At 28.6% G+C, this 20,274-nt stretch overlaps 1 protein-coding gene across 4 annotated transcripts in view; it reads left to right on the forward strand.

Annotated features, from left to right (window-relative positions):
* LOC108569580 (neo-calmodulin-like) overlaps positions 1–20,274 on the forward strand; it is a 37,273-nt gene that overhangs the window by 5,730 nt on the left and 11,269 nt on the right. The window contains exon 1 of one of the 4 annotated variants that reach the window (XM_017931178.1): positions 6,174–6,538. The exons of 2 other annotated variants lie outside the window; for them this stretch is intronic. The gene's annotated coding sequence lies outside the window, so the exon portion shown is untranslated. Of the gene's footprint in view, positions 1–6,173; positions 6,539–20,274 lie in introns of those variants that run through there. One more of the 4 variants, XM_017931180.1, reaches the window with a different exon arrangement.

Consider the following 20,274-nt stretch of genomic DNA (forward strand, 5'->3'; position numbering starts at 1 on the left):
AGTGGAACTTTTTGGGCTGTAATATCGTTAATCTAAATGCTTTCATAACGAGAACTAGAAAAATTTCATTAATTTCCGGCCTCGCTTTCGGCTGACCATTTCGTTCGTTCGTTCCTTTTTCTACATAGAAAAAAAAAAGGAACCAAGTAAAATATATATAAAATAAATTCAAATGGTCAGCAATATTTCACACTACACTTTAACTTCTTGCAAGCACGACCACCACAGTTTTTTTTATATTCCATACATAAATCAAACTATTTACTGGGTGACCCACATTATTACTCTTCGTTAAATCGATTTAAATTTGAAACTAAAATTTTACAACTGTTTATTAGATTTTCAATGACATCACTAGATATAAATTTAAATTGAAAACTCCAATTTTTAATATTTGTAGTGTTTCTTTTCTAACAGATTATTTTAATACATTAATTGAAAAGATTAGCATCAGTTTAACCAAAAGTTCAAAATTTAAATTTGTAAGCAAACATGACAACTTTTTTTTGTTAATTAATTTTCTATGATTTTTATAGTAAAATTTCAATAAAAACAATAATTATTTACTTTGTCAATATTTATATATGACTTTAATTATTATTATTTATTACTTTTTAGCTGATTTTGAGAGGAATAAAACGAAACTTGGCTGTAATAAACTTGAGTAAAAAACGGAAATTGTGCTTTGCGGCTACACACGGAATTCACCTTATTATTGTGGAAAGTTAAAGTAAAAAAAAATAATTTCGGCTAATAACTCGCAGGTTATCTAAATGTGTGTACAATTGTCGGATGGAAATACGCCAAACGACGGTTTTAGTTCATAAGCCGTCGCGATAAAAGCTGGAAACAAAAACGTTTTACATATTATCACAGAATGGGTTCAAATTTATGGATCGGATAGCGGCAATCGCTATTTTTACATTGTGGTGTTTATTTCTAGAGAACCGAATAAAAGATGCGAGTACGCATATTTCCTTTTTCCGCCATTAAATATCAAAGAAAAAAATAGTTCCTCGATTAGTCCGGTTTCAAACTGATTAACCGCACTTTGTGAGGTATTGTTATATTATTATGATTGTAATTGTAATTTATCTATAATTCAATTAATTTTGATTTGAATAAAAATTTTAATGTTTTTTTTTTTCAAAGATTTAATTGTAAATTATTAATAATAGAAAATGATACAATACAGATTTCATAAGTTATATGAGTTTTAAGGAAAGTTTTAAAAGAAGTCTCGAGTGAGCGATTTCGATATTATTTACTCTCTTCGGGTCGCAAGTAAGCTTTTCATCGAGTCGGCAATCTCATATTGCCATGTCAATAGTTTGGTTTATACCGACAAAAGGACAGAGCCCCTCTGACATAACGTATTATTATTGTCTGCAGTTTGAGATCGGTTTTGTTATGAATGTCGAAGGCAATTGTGCCTGCAAGTTTCATCAATCAAAATGACATCAAGGTTTGGGTATAATAAACAGTTACGAACGAATTACTACAGTTGGTTTAGATTCTACGTTGAATCGATGTGAAAATGTATTTTTTTGTTGTTGTAAATAGCTCAAACGCGTCTTCGCCGTTAGTGTATGTCATCTTTAATTTAAACCTTCTGGAATGCATTAGTGACCTAAATAATGTATGATTTCTCCGAGAAGATAATACTGCAATCCTTCGATTTCCTTTAAAGGGATTAGAGCGAAGCTAGAATACTTACATGCATCAACCTTTAATATCTTATAAGAAACATACATTATGTTTTTGATATACATCAATTCCTCATACTTTTGAAAGCGGACTAATCGAGAAACTTTAAAATTAAAGTATATAATAATAAACCGTATAAAAAGAGACTTTACTAAGAAAAAATAATCATTTGGATATTCAGAACATACTATAGTGAATCCGGACTATGCGAGGTTTTGATGTATGCTGTCTCGTTACAGTAGTGTTTACTTAGTCCAGATATAACCGAAATCCTGACAATCAAAATACCGACAGAGTAAAATCCCGACAACCGTAATTTCGACAGTATAAAATTACTCTACTTACGAAGTAAATTATTATGATTACGGGTGTGAGTTGTGATTAGGAGTTGGACTTTGTTTATAGTTTTGAAAAAAAAGAGTACGCGATAACTCGACAACTTATACTAATTTTTCTTAAGAAAGTTACTTATAATATAACATGAAAAATAAATTTTATTGTTAATAAGTCTATATCAAATAATGAAAGATACTGTCGGGATTATGGTTGTCGAGATTTCCAATTTTATTGTCGGGATTTGGATTGACTTAATAAGTCTATATCAAATAATGAAAGATACTGTCGAGATTTCCAATTTGATTGTCGGGATTTGGATTGACTTAATAAGTCTATATCAAATAATAAAAGATATGGTCGGGATTATGGTTGTCGAGACTTCCAATTTGATTGTCGGGATTTGGATTGCTTTAAAACTGCATAAATATAAAAAAATAATTTTTATTTCAATTGTTAAACAAAACTATAGTGAATCCAGACTAATAGAAGCTTGTCTATGTGATGTATATGTTTTTCTCGTTATAGTATGAAAAATATGTTGAAATGTATTCGCAGAATTTCTCCTTCTTCCAGGAAAAACTCCGCTTCATTATATGTATGTGCCAAATATATTCTCCGAAATAAACTTTTCACCCTCCTCACGTTACGTAGAATCACGATAATTGGACGGTGCAGAACGAACGTTGTGCACATGGTGTGTGCAAGGAGCAGTTATATAATAACGTTTCTAACGCAAATATTAAATTCGGGTGATATTATGTTTCTTGAGTGCATCCAGCGTATTTCCATATTTTTGCTCGAAGGCGGAACTTCAATTTGCATAGAACTGGAAAGATGATGTTGATGATGATTACAATTTCAATAATATATGGGTTAAATGAAATGTCTTCGGTGTTGTCGGATCTTGGGTGTGGAGATATGGAGAAATAGAAATGTTATAAGAGAACCGCTCAAAAACCTCTGGGAATATTAAGAGCGTCGGGATAAAATATGAAAACGGTACCGGAATGCGTGGCAACGGGCCAAAAAGAAGCGGAGGTGGAGAAGAGAAAGAGTGTAGGTCGTCGTGTGGGTGGGTTTGGGTGTATTGAAGTGATGCTTAGGCTCTGTTTAAAGATGATACCGCAGGATGGATTAATAAGAAGAGGAAACGTCCGGAATTGGATTCCGACCGAACGCAATTAACTTTTCCAATACACTTTTTTGTTTGGCATGAGATCCAATTAAACTTCCGTTTTCAGGTATCCTTTCTAGAATTAAAAAAGTTACCTATAATCCATTTTTGTTTCAGTTCTGTAACATTTATTTTCATAAATAATTATTTTCTCGTTCAATAAGTTTGGCTGGATTAGATTGGGTTTAAGTTAACCAATTTGGGTCAGCATTTCATTCTTTTCCTCTCTTACCGTTATATTTGAGAAGTGTAAACGTTAAAATTGTCACAAAAATTCAATATTTTATATTCAGTTAAAACAATAATAAATAATCAATAAAACTTCATCATTACAAATACTTTTTTACTAATATAATCCTCATTCAATAAATTTGAATTGTATAACAAAGTTAACTAATTTGTATCGGCTCAAGAAATGTATAAAATGTTTAAATCAAGACTATATAAAGTTTAATATAAACGTTGAAATTGAAACGTTAAAACATTAATAAATATCCATTTGGCTGTAATTCATATTTGAAAAAATGAAAAAATAACGCTCGAAAAAGCAGTATTTTTACATTTTTTCATAGAAAAACTATAATAGATTAAATAGATTTAAAAGATACATGTGAAAGCTGTATGTTTGAGAAACACAGCGAGTATTCATAAATTGCTATTGGCAATTCGCTGTAATGTGGTAAAATAGACATCGCTGCAACTACGCTCCACGGTGCAACTATGCTTCCAAAATTCGGGGAGACCGCAGCGAACCGTGAAGGAAGACGGTCGAGGTCTCTAGTTGAGAAGAAGATTGATATATATTTGTGTACTCCAATCACGGTGTTGGTGCTCTAGAGGAGCCAAGGCCCACCGTTGGAGAAGAAGTGTGCTGATCTGAGAAAGCAGTTATTAGAGTTCTTCCTCTCAATAAAATAAAGTGGCGCACTGAATCTTCCCACGTCAGGGTCGTAGAAGATTTTTACATTTGTTTTTCGTACACGAAGCTCCATCGTGTTACATCCCGTTAAAAGTTGAACAACGAAAAATTAAAGCTCGAAAAAGTAGTACTTTCACATTTTAGTATTTTTCTTAGAAACTATAATAGATTAAATAGATTCAAAAGATGCATATGAAAGCTGGATATTTGGGGAATGCAGCAACATTGTTGTGATTTCTTCCATTTGGCTGTAATTTGCAATCAAATTTAGAAAAATGAAAAATTAACGCTCAAAAAAGCCGTGTTTTAAAATTTTAGTCATTTTCTTGGAAACTATAATACAGGGCTATAATACAGTTTAATATCCTTTTAGTATTAAAATACATTTTCTCATATTTACAAATAATTTACTATTATATACAAAATGAATGGAAAGAGACTAGTATATATCCTACTACCGCTAAGCTTCATGTAAAATAGCGTTCTGCACTGTTTACATACAGATTATAGGTATGTATTTAATACGCAGACTAAGCCGACTACAAACCATACTTGAGTTTAGAATCCTTTCAAATATACATTTGAACTGGAAAATATGCAAAGATATTTATACATTTTGGAACATAACTTAAGTATACAATCTCCTATATACTATAATAAAATAATAGTATTATTAATTGAAATAATCATATGTGTAAGTATGTGTAATAAAAAAAAAACGTATAAAAACTTCAATAATTTTTATATTTAGTAATTTATGTTAGCTTTAAGTTGTAGAGAGTATATTAAAGTATATAGTATATTATATTATAATAATATAAGTATATTAATATTAAAGTGTTACAATTTTGTATTTTTTTTTAAGAATGTCAATAATTTTTGTATTTACTTCTAAATTTACAAAAAATATATATTTTTGAAACGTAACAGTTTTCTACATACTTTTTTTTTCCAAAATTGACTTAAGTAAAAAGTTAATTCAAAACTGCAAAAATAACGAACAAATATTTCAATAACTACTCAATAAAGTAAAGTTACAAAAAAAAATTGTCTGGTATAATAATGAACGCTCGTTTATAAACGATTATCCGCACTTGAAAATTATAATGAAGTGTTGGGGTCTTTTCTGTGAACGATTTTATCGAATCCCAAAACGTTCAAGAGGACCATCAATCCTCTTTATACAGACATAAAGTTTCCAGGGATTCCGACTGATGATTAATTGATGCAAACAAAATATATTGACTTAAGTACAGAGAAGATTCGCTTCGTATCAGAATTTCAAGTAGCATGTATTAATTGAGATTCTCATATAATAGTTATCATAGATAGTTTACAATAGAAAAAAATATACAAATTGCTATTAATTTCTTAAATAAAAGCGTCTAATTTTACAAAAATATTTGTTATAACAAAAGTATAATTAAAAATTTACTTAGATTTTGCCTTTTTCCTCTATTTTATGATGCAATAGTAATTATGTAAAAAATATAATTTAATGTTGAAAAAGTAATGGAAATTTATATTTTCATTTGATTACATTGTTTTCTTATATTTTATTACATTAACCAATTAATATCAAAATTGATTTAAAAGTTTTAAATATATGTGATTCTTTGATTAAATTTGAGAAAGTAATAACAAAATTATTAATCAATAATTAAAGTGTCTATGAACAAATATTATCAAATACTTATTATTAATGCATAATTCTTTTATAGGATTGTAAACAAGTTTTGAAGTAACAGAAACCAAGAATTCTTTAAAAAGAAACTCGATAAATTCAATTTCTAAAAAAAAAACACGAATAATGCAATTTCTGTATGTTTTAATTCTTCTTCTTCCTCTTGTTATAGTTGGGATGGGGGTGCTCTCACAACCACTTTGATTTATAATAAGAGTTTAACATTGGCACGCACGCGCCGCCTCCTTCCTCCACCTTCCACCTCTTGAACTGCGACGACCATCCCCCCCGTTTGGAGCGCCGGCTTGCCAAAATCCATTCCACCCTTTCCGTTTTCCAGTCATCCAAAACCTTTCAGCGAGCGCGTTTCAAATCAATCAGAAGAGACCCTCTCACAAAATTTTACCGATCCTCTCGCTCAATTAAATAATTCAATAAATTTATATCTTAGAAATAGATACAAAAAAAAATATTTGATCCTTCACAAAAGACGTTTGAACTACTCTTTAATCCTCTCTCAACCATCACTGGCGTAATCCTAAGATTAAAACGTAAACAGTGCGTGTTGTGCGTGTTTTCTATTCATTATAAATATATAGATAAAGGAAGAAAAGGAAGGGTGAAGGAGAACATAATTTGGCGCTCCGAATTAATTGGTTCGCTCGCTCCACGCGAAATTATGTAATGCAATAGCACACGAATCCCAATTTACGGAAAGGTTTGATAAATCGAAATATCATTCAGCATCAATTCGAACGCATACACATATTATTGTTTTTTTTTCATCGTGTTTTGTTGTTGCTTCGCATCATCACATTTCCATTTCGGCACATGTCAATGTTTAGATAATTACGAATCGAGCGACATTCGAAATTCAATCTAAACAAATTGAATTAAACAACATTTTTTTTTATGAATTAATCATAATCATTGCATATTCATATTATGATTAAATATACACTTTAATTGACTTAAAACTAATTTTAAAAAAAGTTGGTTTTAATTAAATTAATTAAATTGTTTAATTTTTATATTATACAAAACATAATAGTTTTTTAATTGAATAGAAACTATATTCTTATTTTCTAATGTCATTAATTATTTTCTAGAGTTAAGCAATGTGTGACATAAATATTATATGGATGGGTTTCTCTTAAATAATTAAAATTTTGTTTAATTTTTTAAATAACTAAAACCAGATTAAAATATATTTTTTTTATTTCAGAAAGTTTAAGGAATAAAAGAGAGAAATAACAAATTTAAAATTGATTAACAATTGAAGTATTAAAGGGTGAAAAAAATATTAAGTACAATTTCAAATCTTATTTCCAGATAAAATGAAAATTGTTTATAAAAAATGCCTCGTATAGTCAATATACCGCACTGTTTGAAACAGAACAGAGGATTTTTATCAATTTTTGTTTGGACAGTTATTTTTTTATCACTTGTAACAAGATTACCTGTAATGTACTAATAATTTAGAAATTATTATTATTTTGCTCAATTGGAATATTTAAACCGGACTATAATGAATCCGGACTAATGAAAACCGGACCGATGCGAGGTATTCTACATTTGTAAATGAAATAATATATATTTCAAATTTAACTAGACAAAGAGGGAATTGGTTTATGAATTTGATGTAATAATTGTTGGATTTGGTAACACAATGTTAATAATTCAGTTCAGTTCGGACAAATTATATTATATAATTATATTATAATTGCAATAATAGAAAAATAATTGCGATTTATTCCATAATAATTGGAATTCAGTTTGTAACAAAAAAAACATTTAATTATATATCAAATTGAAATTAAATTTTGTTGTGAATTTAATGAATATCACGTTATGATTCTGATATAATTTTTTTAATTATTTATGATATTGGATAGAATAATAAAAAAAATATTTGAAAGTCGAATTATGAGATAATTGGATTTAAATTTGATGATATAATTGCACGAATTTGTAAAAAAAATCGATAATAATAATGAAGTTCAATAGGCAATTGTATATTTAGTTAAATTGCAATTTATTATATATGTAATAATTCCATTTCTTTCAATAATTAACCAATTCAGTTTGTAAAACATTAAAATTGATAGAAAAATTGACCGCACTTGCTTTAAAAAAACATATAATTAAATAAGAAATAAAATATATTTCTCTTTAAATTATTGTCATTCTGAAGTTAACCTTTGAATTATGTTTTTTTTACATTCACTATTCAATTAGTTAAAAAAATAGACGGTAAATTTAAATAAACAGAGAGTCAAATCCATGTAAAATTATTATATAATTAAATTGAATTTGGAATTGTAAATTCAATTAAATATATATAATATTTTGCATAATGGATGAAATTATTTCGAATAGTTTAATAAATTTGCATCGATTTACTTTTGGACTAAATAATTTAATAAAAGTAATTTTAATTGAAAAATTTGCATAACTTTTATGCTACATTTACGTAAATTGAAATATAATTATGAATATATACATAATTCAACGAATATTTATTGTAAATATGTTTATAATTACAATTGTGACATTTTATTACAATTGTAACGAAAAATTATAACGTTTTTTTTGTAAATTTAAATATTTATTGTTTTTGTAAATTAAATCTTAAAATATTAAAGCATTGTGAAATTAATGAAGATTCTAGTTCTAAATATTATTTTGACAAAGTTTGTAAACTTTACTTAAATGATTCATATTACAATACCTGTGCATTATTTAAAATATCTTAAAGTAAGAATATAACAATGCCTCATTTCACAATTTCATTATTTGAAAATTTTAATTGAGCAAAATTTAAAAAAATAGTACACAATTTGTTTGTACTTAAATGATCATTGGTTTCTCTTTTTGTACAGTTTATTTTTATGCGGTTTTAAAATTCTCGATTAATCTGATTTGAAATAGTCCGGGATATTGATGTAACCCGGACTATAATCAATTCTCCCATAGTCTATACAAATAAATAGATTTTTGTTATTTTTTTTTATAATTAATTAAAGAACAATATTTTGGAATCCTGCAAATTATGACTTAATCTATTTTCTTATGAAATAATAAATATAAATAAAATAAGCTGAATTGGTGTAATAATATGTATTATTAATGAATAGATTTGTACGGAATCGAGTTAATTAGAACAGACTTATGTAATCGGCTAAGCGAAAGTTTTTACTTTCAAAGTCCGTTTTCAAATAACACATTTGATGGTTAATGTAGGATTAGCAAATGTATTGGGGAGCAAAGTATAAGCCTTATTACCTGGCGCATCCACATTTTGTTTTCAGCTCTAAACTGAAAAGTTAGCGGACATACACAAAACTTTCCCAATTAAAAAATTTATCCTAATAAAAAAAGCATGCAAAACAGTCCTTATAAAATGGAATGTGAACTCATTTCGCTTTGTTAACAAAAAAAAAACATATACAAAAGTTGGAAATAAAAATAAACTTTTTTTAAATTTAAAAATCCAAGAGAAAGATTTTGTTTCTAATTGCGCATTTAACTTTTGATTATACAAGATTAACAAATAAATTGGGAAGAGAGTATAAAATTTGATTACCTGGCGCATTCACATTTTTTTCAGTTAAAAACTGAAAAGTTAGTGAAAACATACACAAAACTTTCCCAATTAAAAATATCTCAAAATAAAAAAACAACATAGTACTTATGTAATAGAACATCAACTTATTACGCAATGTTTAAAAAAAAAGTTTGGAAATAAAAATGATCTTTTTTAAAAATCCAATGCTTAATACAAAATTAGCAAATGTATTGGAAACAAAGTATAAACCTAATTACCTGGCGCATCTACATTTTTTTCAGTTCCATACTGATAAGTTAGCGAAAATATACACAAATCTTTCCCAATTAAAAATATAAGTCATTATAAAAAAAGATACAAAATAATCCTTATATAATGGCATTCTCATTTTGCTTTATTTAAAATGAAAGCTGGAAATGAAAAACAATCTTTTTTTTTAAATTGAAAAATACTAGAGAAAGATATTCTTATATAATACATGAAAACTACATTATGAAAGTTTCGATGCATATAAGGATTTCATTCGGACTAAAAGCAAACGAAATGCGAGCGAGTTTCTCGCTTCGCTTCAGGTTTGCGTCTCCGGAGAATTCTCTAAGAATCTTTCAGCCCGATTCTCAAATGCTGCTGAAAAATTAAAGGTCGATGGTGAAATCGATGGCATTTTAATTCCCCAATTCTCGGAATGTTTAATAACGCTCCTAAAATTTTCATCGCTCCGCCTATATAGCATATATATATATATATTTGGAAACGTACGGTTACAACATCACAATTAAATCGCGTTCGGAAAGATTTCCGCTTCAACTGATTTCTGATATTGCATCACAGTAATTTTCCCGAACTAATTGAAAATTTGCTTCTCGAAGTATGCGATTCGCAATTTCGGGACGAGTAGTTTTGAACTGTTCCAAATTGAATTATTAAACCTTTGCGAGTCTATAGATACGGCATGTGTATCATCTTCTTACACCAAAAGTTCTCTTGTGAAGGGATTCCTTACTGTTTCATGTAAGTTCAATTAACTTTAATGATCTTATAAACTATTTTATTTTTGGTTTAACTTGCAAACACACGGAGAATTATCGATCGTTTTCTTATAATTCACAATTATAATAGTAAATAGTGTTTCAATAATTGACTTGGTTTGGTGCAGAGTTAATTAAACGCGCGCGAATGAATCACGTTCATGTTGGAGTCGCTCAAATGAAATTTACGAACTGTAAATCTATGTACCTTTTGTGTACATTGTTGTTTTTTTTTCAAATTCATGAATAAAACAATGGTGAAAAAGCGTGAATACTGTACGTTTTTATCTGAACAACCTTTTTGGATTAAAGGTCAGCAAATGCAGTTACATTTACATGCATTGCGTAAATATTGCCAAGAGAATATTACTATTGTATACCTGCAATTTTGTCGTAACCTTTATTTTTCATTACAGAAAATTGTACTTGAACTATACAAAATTGATTTGGAAATATTCTAAGAAAAATAATTAAAATGTTTATACAATTGCATACAATCTCTAAGTTACAAATTTCAAAAAATTCCTAGCTAATTTAACAAAATATTTTTCCTAAATTTAGCTAAAGTTTTTTGATATTAGATATGTTTAAAAAAATCAAAATTTTATACTAACTTTTTGTAGATTTATTATAATCAAATTTATAAAGAAATATGTAAATTAATTAAGTTATTTAAGTAAATATAGAAGTAATTAACAAAAACTGTTATTTTTACAATATTTATTTTATAGAATTTTCAAATCCTTAATTCATATATTTTTTTATATAAAAGTATGAAATATTATATAAACAAATTGGTATATTTACTATATGTACTTAATATAGTACTTAGACGATAATCGGCGATAGACGTTCGTTGGAGGCGGTGCTCTGTAACGGCTTTACACAAACAAGAAAGTGGATGAACTTTAACCTGAACACTCATTAAGAATGTATTAATCGATCAGTTATTAAGTTACTCTAGATTAATAAATATTGGTATTATAATTAAGAATTCATGTTCGTTATTGATTATTTTTTAGTTGCGTTTTGTTGAAATTGCTGCATTCATTAAAAAATATGTAATTAAAATGCGTTTAGATGAAAGACACGCAATTAAAAGTTGTTGTTTGTTTTTTTTACATTTTGTTATAGCCTTTATAGTAAATATGAAGTTATATTTGCCATATGTACTTAATATAGTAAATATTTTTCTTGATTTTATTTATATATGTATGAATCTAAATATTTGAAATATTTCAACATTTCTTAAGAATTTAAGCAAAATATTGAACTGAAAATTTGAAATATAGCAATACCTCGCATAGTACTGATTCGATTAGTCCGGTTTACAGTCAAATTTCTTTCTTGTGGTTTTAAAGTCCTCGATTAGTATAGTTTCAAACAGTGCGGAATCCGCACAAAATGAGGCATTTCTGTAAATTTTGTCAATTTATTACTAATAACTTGTATATAAAAGTTATTAAATTTTATGATATAATGTAAAATGTTTGGAATAATTATACGAACAAAATTGATTCTAAATATATATTTTCTGTTAATTGAATATATAAGCAATATGTGTATATGACATTTGAAAAAAAAAATCCAATTAATTTTGAATTACGTTCATGGTTTTCTACGAATCTAATATAATTCAGTGATATTTGTAATAATAACGTGTATTTAAGATTAATATCAATTATAACGTCTATTTTCGTCAAATTATATTTCTAAGTTTAAGGCCATAAAAGATACTTGAAATTTACAAAAAAAAGATTTACTTTAGTAATTGATAAAGCTTTGATCTTATTGAAAATAGTGCAGCTTTGATCAGTCCGGATTCATTACAATCCGGTTTGAAAATTTAAAAATTATTAATTTAGAAAAGGGTAGATCACATAATTATTTTTATACATATTTTATTTATTTAATAATTTTTATTATGACATTTAGGATCAAAGGGACTCGATTAGTCCGGTTTCAAACAGTCCGAATTATAGGCGGAACAGATTACCCGCATTATGCGAGGTATTACTGTATCTTATTTATTTAAAAGATAATAATTGGCCTCATTTCTGTAAGGAACAAATGTAAGAATAATTAAATAAAATTGCTATTTTTGTAGCAAATTATTTGTTTAAATTTGAAATGTATTCAAATGAATATGAATTTTTGAATATCGACTTGATTATTAATGTATAATCAATAGATTTTCAGCGGTAATTAACTAATTAATTAACAATTAATTATTGGAATATTCGAATTGATTAAAATTTTTAAAATAAAATCAATCCAAATTGTATTTTTGTTTATAAACCAATTATCTGTTGTATCGTGCGTTCAATACACACATGCAAACTACGTGTGGGTTGTAATTTCGGTGGGAAGGGTGTCAGGTAGAAATCGACCACAGCATAGTAATAACAACAAAAGGAAGTTGATTTTTGTATTGAACAGTGCAACCTCATTGTTCTAATACCGATCGTGGCGTTCGTTTCGTTCGAACAACACAAAAGAGTAAAGTAACAATTACAGATCATTAACGATAATCGACGATGGACGTTCGTCGGAGGCGGTGCTCTGTAACGGCTTTTCAGAGACAAGTAAGTGGATGAACTTTAACCTGAACACCTATTAAGAATGTATTAATCGATCACTTATTAAATTACTTTAGATTAATAATTATTGGTATTTTAATTAAGAATTCATGTTCGTTATTGATTTTATTTTAGTTGCGTTTTGTTGAAATTGCTGCATTCATTAAAAAATATGTAATTAAAATGCGTTTAGCTGAAAGACACGCAATTAAAATTTGTTGTTTGTTTTTTTTACATTTTCAAATTTACTATAAAATCTATAACTTTTATAATAAATTTGAAGTTTTAACATGAAATATACAAATTTTAAGTCTTGACATGAAACATTTGACATACTAATTATAATTGATAGTAGGGCATTATGGATTAAGAGCTTGTGCATTTAAAATCTTTTGTTACTGAAGAAGAAAGACGAGCGCATTTGTTGGATAATAGTCTGCATCTATACAATAGATCTAAGAGTTTCCATTAAAACTGTTTTTGTTCTTTAATGGTGATAATATAGACTAAATACTAGCATTTTCTTAATACAAACATTGACAAATCCAGAATATATATTTTGTTAATTTCTTCTAATTGTTCATTAAATTTTTTATCTTAAATTATTAAAATCGGTTTTATTTTTATAAAAATAAAAATTGATAAATTACTGAATTTGAGGTACAGCAATATCTCGCATAGTGCGGATTCATTATAATCCAGTTTGAAAATTTTAAAACAAATTAGATATTAATTGAGCAAAACCAAATTAAGTTTAAAAAATTACTACAAAAAAATGCTTTCCCGCTCTATGCAGTTAAGACTCCTTTTTTATGCGATATTTCGGTTTCAAACAGTACGGGATATTAATGAGTCTAATTAACCGTACAAAGCGAGGTATTGTAATGTTGTATTTTCCAAGAATCTAATTGGATTTGAAAATAATAGTTATATCTTTGGTTGATTTATTCATATTTAACTAGAAGATATAAATCCTATTTAAATTTCAAAAGAACTGGAGGATTTTAAAAGTCTTTTTTTTTTTAATTAACTTCTTCTTAAGCTCGCGCGGCGTCTATGAGACGCAAGGGATACAAATCAACAATAACTTTTACAACAGAAAATGTAGGGTAACCTTGACCTATGAAGCTTCTTCTGACAAATTGTCAAAGCACATCACGTCATTTTAGAGTAATGCGTTGAAGGATTAATAGCAAAACATTTTTAGCAAATCAAAAACAAACGATAGTAATGATGATGAAGATATTTTTTTGCATTTTTATAAAGTAAACATACCTAGAAGGAAATTTGTTTTATTTTTTCCCTCAATCTAATCAATTAAATATTTATATAAATTAATTACTAACGTTATATTCAATGGAGTTTTCAGACGCCACGCGAGTAAAGATGTTACTAAATGCCGCGCGAGTAACGGAGGATAAACAATGTATGAAAATAGAGTAAACTTTCCATTAAATATCCTGAAACATGTTACTAATATGTTACTAAATTTAATTCTGAAACAAATTTATAAATGAAATGAAACTAATTATAAAAGTTTAAATTTGATCCATCAATTAAAAACTGAAAGCAATTAGTTTCAAACGAAATTTGCAACAATAACGAGAATCACGCGTTTGCTGCATGCTCTTCAGAAATAATTGAAATTAAGTAAACTTCGCATCCGAACAAATAAAAAACGCGAACATCGATTTCACCCGTTTGTGGGGGATGGGAAAAACACTGAACAATTATTACCGAAAATGTTCCTCTCCATCGAAAGCTTTGTGTTTTCATGAATCGGAATTGAAATTTTCTGCAGTTCGATGCATTATTTTTATTTTTTTGTTATTATTTATGAACAAACAATTTCAAACGTTTCATTTTTGTGTGTATTTGCTAGTTGAAATGTTTTACAAATTATATTTTGTATCTACAAATATTTAATAAAATATTGGATGAAATCTGTTAAAATAAAATATTGTTACGTACGAAGAACGTTTTATCTGCTGAAGGATGGAATTCTACTCGAATGCCCGAAATACGAAAATCCTTTCGTTTCCTGTAGAAACATGGGATGGAAGCAATTCCAACTGCTTCAGTCAGCCGAAAATCCTTGAAGAGGGATGCAGTAAAACGTCGCAGGGATCGTGTAGATGCAGTGAACGTCCTCCACGTTTCACATCTCAACATGCAGGAGATGCTCTGCACATAATGTTACCGCATTAAATAAAATTATATTACAGGCGATTCGCTTTGTACATTCAGCTAATCTACAATAGTAAAGTAGTTTTGAAACAGTTATTTACAATAGTGATGTACTTTAAATCTTGCTAATTTTGCATTAAAATTACAAATGCTTAATCTTAAGAAATTTATAATAATTAATAAAAGAAATGAACTGAAAAATGAATAATTCATATCTGAAAAGTGGAAAGTAAATGGGATCATTAAAAACAATCAGTAACAAAAGCGTTTTGTTTACCACTTGTAAGCTATTGCACAGTAGTTAAGGAAGTTGGCAAAAGCGTAGTTATTCAGCAATTTAGAGCCGGTTCCCACCTCATTTAGCAAGTGAATATGTAGTTGAAGACCGTAATGGTTTTTTGATTGCTCGAACTGGGAGAGTTGTCGTAGGGTGTCGGCATTTGATCGCGTGAATGCGCACCCCTTGTGTTTCCACCTCAAAAATAAAATATGAGTCTGGGGAACTGTGCAAGGCCTTTGCAGCACGTAACGAACAACACGCGAAACGATATCAACAGTTCTTCCAAAAAAAAAACACAAATTTTAAGCTATACAATCAACATAATTCACATAGAAAGTTATTTTTAAAGAAAATTAGAAAAACCAAATTGCATTGTTCATTATGTGCATGGTGATATATCACTATAACTTTAAGATGTTAAAATGTATAGTGCATGTGAATTCCTTGCGAAGCAAAGTCAGCGGCCATTAAGGAGGAGATTTATAGTGGCAATATAAAAGGGACGTTTTTAAAAAAGTTTTCTGGACCTGGGAATGGCAGTAAAAACGGGTTGAAGAAACCAGGCGTTACAAGTTTGCATATAATCTGACAGATATATTATCCTGGTTAAAGGACGAGCATGGATCTGACCGAATGCATTGTATGGCATTAATAATTCAAATCTGCGCTTGTTGGCTATCTGCTATCCATTGACAGGATTAAAATTGCAATATCGTTCGAAGTTTACTCAGTATACATTATTCGCTAAGTACATTGTGATCCTCGTGGACATAGTAAACATTAATATTGTATGTAGGTATTCGATACAAGCTGACAGTGTTTCCATGTAACTATAGTTTCCGATAACTCCGGTTTTTTTAAAGTAACAATTAAATGTAGAGATATTTATACTTTTTTAATTAGTTGCTAATTACTACAAAGTAGATAATAAATTAATAGTATTTTAAAAAATAATGATGCCTATATAACTAGTTACCACTAGCTTTGTAGTAACCAATAAATGAAGAGTATTTGATCAGATAACCTATATAACTAGTTACCAAAAGTTTCGAAGTAACCAATAAACGAAGAGTATTTCAATAAATTATGACGCATATATAACTAGTTACCAATAGTTTTGAAGTAACGAATACATGAAATATATTTCTTCAAATAATCATGACTATTTAACTAGTTACTAATAGTTTCAAAGTAAGTAATAAACAAAAGGTATTTATTTAAATAATGATGCCTATATAACTAGTTACCAATAGTTTCGAAGTAACCAATATACGAAGAATATTTCATTAAATAATGAATATAACTAGTTACTAATAAATTCAAAGTAAGGAATAAACGAAGAGTATTTCTTCAAATAATCATGACTATTTAACTAGTTACTAATAATTTCAAAGTAAGCAATAAACGAAAGGTATTTTTTTAAATAATGATGCCTATATAACTTGTTACCAATAGTTTCGAAGTAACCAATTAACGAAGAATATTTCATTAAATAATGATGCCTACAAAACTAGTTACCAATAGTTTCAGAGTAACTAATAAATAAAGAGTATTTCATGAGAAACTGATTTTAAGATACTAGTTATCAAAAAATTCGAAGTAAATAAAATAATTTCATGTAATAATTATACCTATATAACCAGTTACCAATAGATTCGAAGTGATCAATAAACGAAGTGTATTTCATGAAATAATGATACCTACATAACTAGTTACCAATAGATTCGAAGTAAGGAATAAACGAAGAATATTTCATTAAATAATGTTGCCTATATAACTAGTTACCAATAGATTCTAAGCAACGAATAAACGAAGAGTATTTCTTCCAATAATCATGACTATTTAACTAGTTACTAATAGTTTAAAAGTAAGCATTAAACAAAAGCTATTTCTTTAAATAATAATGCCTTTATAACGAGTTACTAATAGTTTCAAAATAACCAATAAACGAAGAATATTTCATTAAATAATAATGCCTATATAACTAGTTACCAATAGATTCGAAGTAAGGAATAAACGAAGAGTATTTCTTCAAATAATCATGACTACATAACTAGTTACTAATAGTTTAAAAGTAAGCATTAAACGAAAGGTATTTCTTTAAATAATAATGCCTATATAACTTACAATAGTTACAAAGTAATTAATAAATAAAGAGTATTTCATGACATAATGATCGCTATATAACTAGTTACCAATAGATTCGAAGTGATTAATAAACAAAGAGTATTTCATGAAATAATGATGCTAATATACCAAGTTACCAATAGCTTTGATATATATGAATAAAGCTGAGATAATGATGCTTGGGAAGTGCGATTAAATGCCTGGTTGGAATGGATATGGGGCGATGAGATAGAGGAATTTTGGGTAAATGCAACGAAACCGGAAATCACGGACGGAAAGCGGTTGAGGCTCGGATGTGTATCGAGCTCGACCATCCTAATACCGAATCGATACGTAACAATGCACAAACGCATCGTTTCTCATCTGAAATGCAATTTTCTTTTTGTTGCACCTCCTGCAAACGCATTCATTAGACTGCCTGTCAATGCAGCGCAATTCAATGCTCCGATTCGGGGAAAATAGTTTCATCCCCGTGCACAGAATTTTAAAGAGGATATATCGCTCAGTGAATACACATCTATAGGATGGAATATCGGTGCATGTCTGTTAATTTTGTATTCATCCATTTCGACGCTATTCTTTTATAGGCCTTGTTTTACTGTCACATTCAGCAACAGTTCATTGTTAAAAGCTCTATTGTTTTGCCATGTAATTATTAGTTTAATGATCTATTAAATAGTCATTAAGTATAAAATCACTTAATGTTAACAATCTGTGTCACTGCACATACTTCCATTACATAAGATTTCATAATACTAAGGGGACATATGTGTGAAACCAACGAAGTGTAAGAGTAACACGCTTCAGATTTTCAGTAGAAAACCCCTAGGGATGAATACGTCCGAAGTCATATCTGCAGTTTTTAATAATAAAAGGACGAAACGTATATCAAAGAGTGTGTGCATGCAAGTGGCATTAACTTGAATGAATACAAAGTAATTGGTTTGATATGAGCGCAAGAAATATTAATATTGAAAGCGTTCGCATGCAAAAGTTTGTTTTTGATCTTTGTGTTTAAACCAAGCGAGTTTAAAATGATGTTTAATATAGTACATATATATATGATACTTTCATATATTTATATAAGACTTAAAGAAAATGTACATTCTGCTACTTCGATTTTTTTTCTATTCATAAAAGCATTCACAATATTAATTAAATTCTCGAAGTTTCTTTCGAGTTAAGAGTCTTTGAATCATTTTGGGTAATTAGTCTTCATGAAATATGTGAATGGGAAGCCGGGATTTATTATTCATCTTTTGATGCATCTCTTGGGATTCCAAAAGTTTGCACTGTAGATAACGAATCTGTACAATCAGAACAAGACTGCTGGAGTGTGTTTGTGCAGAGATTTAATTAAACTAGAAACTCGATATTCGGGCAACAACGTTTTAATTTCACGACGATTCCTCCACGTTTGTCGCCGAATGGCTTAATTACGTAAATACTCAACAATTATTTTAATTAAATTAATTTAAACAAAAACAAATTTCCAATTATAAAACAATTTTATTAAAATACAACAATACCTCGTATAGTGCGTTTTAAAATTTTTAAAGGAAACTAAATTTTCATCGAGTAAAATAAAAATGAAATCTACTTTTTTTTTCACTTTTAGTATTCAAGTCTCTTTTTCCTCGATTAATCCGGTTTTAAACAGTGGCAAATATGACTGAAATTGTTTATTTTCTGTAACAATTGATTTTTCATAATTGATGATGAAGGTAACAGTTTGTGAAACTGCGGTGTAAACTGTAGGACTTGTAGTTTTAATTTGTGCAAAGTGATTGGTGAAAAATGTAAGTAAAAATACGTTGTTTTCGGGTTAAAAGCAAAAATGCTCGGAATTAGATTTATTGCCGTCGGTTTACACTGCTAATGGTAGAAGAAGACCGCAACCATAAATTTATAAGCGGTCTGAAAAGTGCTGAAAGTTGCAAAAGCTTCAGCAAATATTAGTTCACTTATCTAAAGCTATAATTAGTTTTATTCAGTTTTCATCCATTTTTTTTTATAATATTTTTTAACCCTCTCTCGGCCTTATTTTGTTTGTCATTAATAATAGGTTTGGTTGGAGTCGCACGGTCGCGAAGAGAAGAAATGCTAAATAGTAAATAGACATGCACACACAAACATATTTATTTCACGAGTGGCTTTCGTGCTTGAGCTTTAGTACATAGCATTGAAATTGACCCCGTTTTTATGTGTATACGAGGCTATGTATCTGCACTATATACTAGGTGAATTACCGGACAGTTGGAACTAGCCAGTCCCGCGTTTTTTTTGTATATATATATTCAACCTCCACATACAAACCAAACACTCCATTTACTGCTATATATGTGTATTAGCACGTGCACTACTTTTGATTAAATTACATCGACTAGTTATTTATACCGATTTAGGTGTTCATCTTCCGAATTGGACGGTGCCGATCCCTTCGAGGTGTCTGGCGAGATAACAACGAATATATACGGCTCGCAGGATTTTATGCGAAAGTGCCGATAACATTGTCGAAAATGCCCTTTCAGTAGAAATATCCATTCATACTTTATTCATCTCTATTTTCCTTCTATTTTTTATACAAAACGCCAATCAATTTACGTTGCTCAACGATTTCGATCTAAAGGACATTATAAAAGCGCATTTACAAGTTTTTGGCGCGTTCAACTTTCATTTATTGAA

The sequence above is a fragment of the Nicrophorus vespilloides genome, unplaced genomic scaffold (assembly GCF_001412225.1).
Source record: "Nicrophorus vespilloides isolate i.1.1-1 unplaced genomic scaffold, Nicve_v1.0, whole genome shotgun sequence".
NCBI classification, from domain to species: Eukaryota; Metazoa; Arthropoda; class Insecta; order Coleoptera; family Silphidae; genus Nicrophorus; species Nicrophorus vespilloides.